The following is a 7,643-nucleotide window of genomic DNA, read 5'->3' as shown; positions in this document are numbered from 1 at the left end:
CCAGCGTGAGCGTCCAGCAGCCGCAGTGAGCGGCCGTCCAGAAGCCGGCGACTGATCTGCCTCGCCCAGGAAGAGCGCAATGATGGTGCCAACTTGGACCAGTGAAGCAACGTCCTCCACAACTAGACTGAAGGACAAAATGACAGCAACTTGTCTGTTCCCCTTTCCTCAATTCCCCAGCACTGTTCCCATCCCCCCAACTCCCCAATAAAAATCTTTAAAAAAACCAAAAAACAAAAAACAAAAAAACAATTGAGCAAGCTCTAAATGAACACTGGCAGCTCAGAAGAAAATGAAAAATCTCCAGAAAATAAACTTAAAGACATGGATATATGTGACTTAAATGACAGAGAATTCAAGATTGCAGTTCTGACAGAACTCAACGAGATGCAAAAAACTCAGACAGGCAGTTTAGACAGGCAGTTTAATAAACTCAGAAATAAAAATCAATGAACAAAATTAATATTTTTACCAAAGAGGTTGAAAATTTAATTTTAAAAGAAATGAACATATCAAGATACCAGAATACAAACCATAAAATGGCTACAGGAAATCCTCATGTCAATAATCACCCAAAATGTAAATGGACTGAACTCATCAATAAAATGGCACAGAGTAGCGGATTGGATCAAAAAACAAAACCCAACCATGTGTTGCCTCCAAGAGACACATCTCACCTACAAGGACAAATATATACTCAAATTGAAAGGGTAGAAAATGATACTCCAAACAAATGGCATTCAGAAAAAATTGGGTGAAGACATATTTATATCTGACAAAACAGACTGCAGGATAAAAAAGGCAACAAGACTAAGATAGACATTTCATAATGATAAAGAGCACAATATAACAAGAAGACATGACATTTATCAATATATATGCTCCCAATTGGGGAGCACCAAAATATACAAAGCAACTACTAACAGAACAAAAGTGAGAAACTGACAAAAACATAATTATAGTAGGGAACCTAAATATGCCACTGACAGCTATGGATAGATCATCCAAACAGAAAATCAATAATAAGGAACTATAAGCCTTAAATGACCACATTAGACCAAATGAACATAATTGACATTAATAGAGCCTTTCACCTCCTAGAACATCAGAGTATTCATCTTTTCTAGTGCACATGGAACATCCTCAAGGATAGACCATATGTTGAGACACAAAACTAGCCTCAGCAAATTTAAGAAGGTTGAAATCACACCAACCATATTCTCTGACCACAATGCTTTGAAATTGGATATCAACTGCAAAAAGAAAACGGGGAAAACCACAAACACATGGAGGTCAAACAAGATGCTACTAAAAAACAACTGAGTCAAAGAGAAACAAAAGGAGAGATCAAAAGATACACAGAACAAATGAGAATAAAAATACATTGTATCAAAATTATTGGGATGCAGCAAAAGCAGTATTAAGAAGGAAATTAAGATCATTACAGGCCTATCTCAAGAAACAAGAAAAATCCTAGATAAACAACCTAACGTTACATCTTAAAGAACTAGAAAAAGGAAAACAAATGAAATCCAAAGTCAGCAGAAGAAAGGAAATAATAAAAATCAGAGCAGAGTTAAATGAAATAGAGAACAAAAAGACAACAGGAAAAATTAATGCAACAAAGAGATGGTTCATTGAAAAGATTAACAAAATTGCCAAATCCTTGCCTAGATTCACTTTTTTCACTAAAGAGAAAAGAGAAAAGACACAAATAAAAAAAATCAAACATGAAAGAGGAGGTTACAATAGATACCACAGAAATACAAAGGATCATATGAGAATACTGTGAAGGACTATAAGCCACCAAATTCAATAACCTGGAAGAAATGGAAAAGCTATACCTACCTAGACTGAACCACAAAGAAGAACTGAAAAATCTAAATAGACCAGTCAAAAGTAAGAAAATTGAAAAATCATCTTAAACCTCACCAAAAGCAAAAGTCCAGGACCAGGTAGCTTCACTAGTGAATTCTACCACACATCCAAAGATGATACAATACATGCCCTCCTCAAACTTTTCCAAAAACTTGAAGAAGAGGTAACACTTCCTAACTCATTTTTTCCCCTAACCCCTAGCGCCTAACCCCAAACCCCAAACCCCTAAACCCAAAACCCAAACCCAAAACCCAAACTCCTGCCCTGAGCCCTGAGCCCTGAGCCTGAACCCTGAACTCGAACCCAAACCCAAAACCCAAAACCCTAAACTCTAAACCCAAACCCTGAACCCCAAATCCCAACCTGAACCAGAATCCTAAACCCAATTCCGAACCCCAAACCCCAAACCCAAACCCAAACCCTGAACCCTGAACCCGAGCCCAAACCTGAATCCGACCCCAACCCTAAACCCTAAACCCTGACCCTAAACCCTTTCCTTAAACCCTGACCCTAAACCCTGATCCTACTGACCCTACCCTACTGACCCTAGACCCTAGGCCCTTAGACCTTTAGACCCCTTAGACCCCTTGACTCTGACCCTAAACCTTAACCCTAACCCTAACACTAACCCCCTAACTCCCTAACCCCCAAAACCTAAAAACCCTAACTCCTAATCCCTAAACCCAAACCCAAACCCTAAGCCCTTAGCCCTTAGCGCTTAGCCCTAGCTTCTAGCCCCTAGCCCCTAGCCCCTAGCCCCAAGCCCCAAGCCCCAAGCCCTAGCCCCTAGACCAATCATAAGTCATAAACCATAAAAACCATAAACCATAAACCCAGACCCTGGACTGGATCCTGGATCCTTGACTCTGGGGCCTGATGCCGAATATGAGTTCACCTCTCACCCATCTGGTGATACTGGCAACAAATCGAGTACAAACTTTCTGAAATCAAGTTCACCCTCTTGCCAATTGGGTGCAACCTGCTACACATCGAATCCAAGCTTTCAAGAAAGCATTTCACATTCTCGTCAATCGCGTGCGACCTGCTACAGATAGAGTCCAAACTTTCCAAAAACAAGTTCACCCTCTCAGAAATTGGGTGCAACCTGAAACAGATCCAGTCCAAACTTTCAGAAAACATGTTCACCCTCTCGCAAATAGGGTGCAATCTGCAACACATCGAGTACAAACTTGCCAAAAATGTGTTCACCCTCTCACCAATCGTGAACATAGTATTTGACAATGATAATGAATGACCATGTTCACATTTATTGTATGCATTTTAATTTTATTGTTGATATCAGTTGTATCTCTTTAACCTTAGTGAGTAAAGATGTACTTCCGTTGAAGGTACTATAAATACATTAAACACCCACAAATGTGAGATACAGTCATCCCGCTTGGCACAGTAATTTTAAGCAGAACTTGTTATACAAATCTTATTCATCATACTGCAGTTCCCTGAATGTCAGACGTAATGATGTGTACAACCAAAACGAGACAGAATGATTTATAATGTAAATAATGTGAAAATATGCATATATAAAGTTAGCCATTTGGACAGATGTATGCAGCAGGAATAGATGATGGGACATGTGAGGTTCCAGGCCCCATAGGCATTCATGTTGCCTCATCCATCCTTAATGGTAAATAAGTCACAGAAACTGACAGAGGTATCTCACACACATCTAAATACACAAGGGCAAACCATTGCCTGCTTCATGTACAGTGTCAAGTGGTCTGTGATCTTTCTGTGATAGTCCCATGAAAATAATCAACAGTCAACCAAATGCAGGGAGTAGAAAGCATTACTTATGTGATTTGGAATTGGAAAATGTACAACTTTTGACATTCATATCTGTGAAGAAAATGTCTCCTTTTACTGTTTTCTTAGCAACTGTCATGCACTTAAGAGTGCGGGCAATTAAATGGTACTTTGACCTCACTGTGATAACTCACATACACTTCAATAAGTGAAATATTTTTATATTTTAGTCACACGATTAATATATAAAACATGGATCATCTGCATCTTTAAGTGAAAAGGTAGAAAACAGGCATCTCAATTTAAATGTTTTAGGGTCAGAACTTGTAGTTTGTACTACTCTCGAAAAGCATGAGGCTGATAAAACTACTTTTGCATTTCACAAAGCAGACACCAGTTTGAGCTCTTAGCTCCGACACTGTCCAAACCAGAAAAAGAGTCACTCTTTTCCTCAGGGCCTTTTGAGAAACTAGACCAGGGGTCAGCAAACTTTTGAGACAGAAGAGCCAATCCTGTCCCTCACAACAATTTAAAAATTATTCGACAGCCATACAACAGATAAAATCACTGTTATGTGAATAATGTCCTTTTAAAGTTTTTATAAATGAAATTATGATAGTTTTATTTTCATTTTCAATTTTACTTCAGAGCCACATGTAAGTCCCCAAACAGCCACATGAGGCTCACGAGCCGCAGTTTGCTGACCCCTGACCTAGACAACAGTCATAAATACTTTAAGGTTCCTTTTAAGCTGCGTGGTTTTCCTGTGTTACTGTCTGGAGAACACACCAAATGAGAAGTTCCTACACGGGAACATACTGGGTTATGCTGGCAGCAGACTCAGTCATGTGATGTCTACTGTATTTTCATTGCATCGTTTTTCCTTGTGCTGTATTTAATCTCAAGATGTTTTGCAATGATATTTACGTTTAGATATGCTAAATGTTTAATGATTTGGGGGTTTATGGGTGTAGAGTTGGGGGTTAAGGGTCAGGGTCAGGGTTAGGGATTACGTCAACGGTCTGGAGAGGCCCTGATGTCCAACTATGAGTCAATGGTCTGTATGTATGCAGGTGTATGCAGCAGGAATAGGTGATGGGAGATGTCACCTAACTCATTTTATGAGGCCAACATTACCCTGATACCAAAGCCTGGTAAGAATAACACAAGAAAAGAAAACTACAGACCAATATCTCTGATGAATACAGATGCCAAAATCTTAAACAAAATACTAGCAAATTCAATGCAATAATACATTAAAAAGATTATATCACAATCAAGTGAGGTTCACTCAGGGGTACAAGGATGATTCAACATATGCAAATCAATCTGTGATATAATACATAAAGGATAAAAATCACACAAGCATATCAAATAGATGCAGTAAAAGCATTTGACAAGATACGACATCCATTTATGATTACAATGCTTAATAAAGTGGGCATAGGAGGAAATTACCTCAACATAATTAAGACCACATATGACAAACCCTCAGTCACTATCATATGTAATGGTGAAAAAGTGAAAGCTTTTCCTCTAAGATCAGGAATAAGGCAGGGATGCTTCCTGTCACCACTGCTATTCAACATACTATTGGAAGTCCTTGCCAGTGCAATCAGGCAAGAGAAGCAAATAAAAGACATCCAAATTGGGAATGAAGAAGTCAAATTGTCTTTTTTTTTTTTGCAGATGACATTATTTTTCATATAGAAAACCCTAAAGACTCCACCAAAAAACTATTAGAAATAACAAACATACAGTAAAGCTGCAGGATTCAAAATCAATGTGCAAATGTCCATTGTGTTCCTCTATACTAACAATGAAATTTCAGGAAAAAAAATGAAAAAAAATTCCTTCTGCAATTGCAACAAACAAAAAAATACCTAGGGGAAAACTTAACAAAGGATGTGAAGGACCTATACACTGAAAACTATGAGACATTTTAAAAAGAAATTGAAGAAGACACAAAGAAATGGGAAGATATTCCATGTTCATGGATTAGAAGAATCAACATGGTTAAAATGGCCATATTACCCAAAGCAATATACAGATTTAATGCAATCTCCTTCACAATCCCAATGGCATTTTTTAAAGAAAGAGAACAAAAAATCATCAGATTTGTATGGAATCACAAAAGACCCCAAATAGCCAAAGAATCCTGAGGAAAAAAAACGAGGCTGGAGGTATCACACTTCCTGACTTCAATTTATATTACAAAGTGACAGTAATCAAAATAGCATTACTGACAGAAAAACAGGCACACACAAAATGGAATAGAACTGAGACCCAGAAATAAACTCACATATATATGGCAGATAATTTTTGACTAGGGAGCCAAACACATACAATAAAGAAAAGAAAGCTTCTTCAATAAGTGGTGCTAAGAAAATTGGAAAGCCACATGCAAAAGAATGAAACTAGACTGCTATCTGTCTCTATGTATCAAAATTAACTCAAAATGGATCAAAGACCTAAACATAAGACCTGGAACAATAAAATGCATACACAAAAGCATAGGTACTAAACTTATGGACATTGGGATCAGAGAGGATTTTATGAATTTGACCTCAAAGGCAAGCGAAGTACTAAAATAAATGAATGGGACTGTAGCAAACTAAAAAGCTTCTGCACAGCAAAAGAAACCATCAACTAAACAAAGAGGCCAGAAACAGAATGGGAGAAGATATTTGTAAACACCTCCAATAAGGAGCTTATGTCCAACATACATAAAAAATTCATACAACTCAACAACAAAAACAAACAATCCAATTAAAAAGTGGACACAGGACCTGAGCAGACACTTCTTCCAAGAAGACATACAAACAGCCAACAGATATATGAAATAATGCTCAACTTCACCAGCCATTAGGAAAATGCAAATCAAAACCACTAAGAGATACAACCTTGTGCCTGTTAAAATGGCTATCATCAACAAGACATGTAATAACAAGTGTTGGAGAGATTGTGGAGAAAGAGGAACCCTCAGACACTGCTGGTGGGAATGTAAAGGTAGAGCCACTATAGAAAGCAGTATGAACATTCCTCAAAAAATTAAGAATAGAATTACCATACAACCCAGGAATTCCTCTTCTGTATCTATCCAAAAAGTTGAAAACATTTATCCCTAAAGATATATGTGCCCCTATATTCATTGCAGCATTATTCACAGTGGCAAAGACATAGAAATAACCAAAGTGTCCTTCAATTGCTGATTGGATAAAGAAGATATGGTGCATATACACAATGGAATATTACACAGCCATAAGAAAAGATTAAATACCACCATTTGTGACGACATGCATGGATCTTGAGATTATACTAAATGAAATAAATCAGAAAGAAAAAGTCAAGAACCATATGACTTCACTTATATGTGGCATATAAAACTGAAAGCAACAAACTAACAAGATAAACAAAGAAACAAAAACTCATAGATACAGACAAGCTTAGTGGTTACTAGAGGAGATGGGGGTTGCGGGGGGAGGGTGTGGTAGAAGAGGGAAAAGGGGGTCAAATATATGGTGATGGAAGAATTGACTCTGGATGGTGAACACACATTGCAATCTATAGATGATATATTATAGAAATATACATTTAAAGCCAATATAATTTTACTAACAAATGTCACCCCCAATAAATTTAATAAAGGTTAAAAAAACAAGCTGTGATACTTTTTCAATTTACAAAAACAGCTGTATTAAACTATCTGGGGATTCAGAATTCAGAGGCCAATGGTAGTGGTTCTATTAGATATAATGTGAAGTGATAGCTCACAGACTTAACTGAAGTACCAAGGAATATAGATGATGTAATTTAATCTGCTTGGGGGTAGGAAGAAGTGGGAATGGAGATGTCTTAGTTTAGAAGTTCCAGACCTTTATTAAAAGTTATAGAACATCTTCTATAGTAAACAACTTGTAGATGCTAGACATTTAGATGTGTGTGTGTGGAGAGAGAGAGAGAGAGAGAGAGAGAGAGAGAGAGAGAGAGAGAGAGAGAGA

This window comes from Hipposideros armiger, unplaced genomic scaffold (assembly GCF_001890085.2).
Source record: "Hipposideros armiger isolate ML-2016 unplaced genomic scaffold, ASM189008v1 scaffold_303, whole genome shotgun sequence".
In the NCBI taxonomy this organism is placed as follows: Eukaryota; Metazoa; Chordata; class Mammalia; order Chiroptera; family Hipposideridae; genus Hipposideros; species Hipposideros armiger.
The sequence above is the reverse complement of the archived record's forward strand: the minus strand, read 5'-3'. Positions refer to the sequence as shown.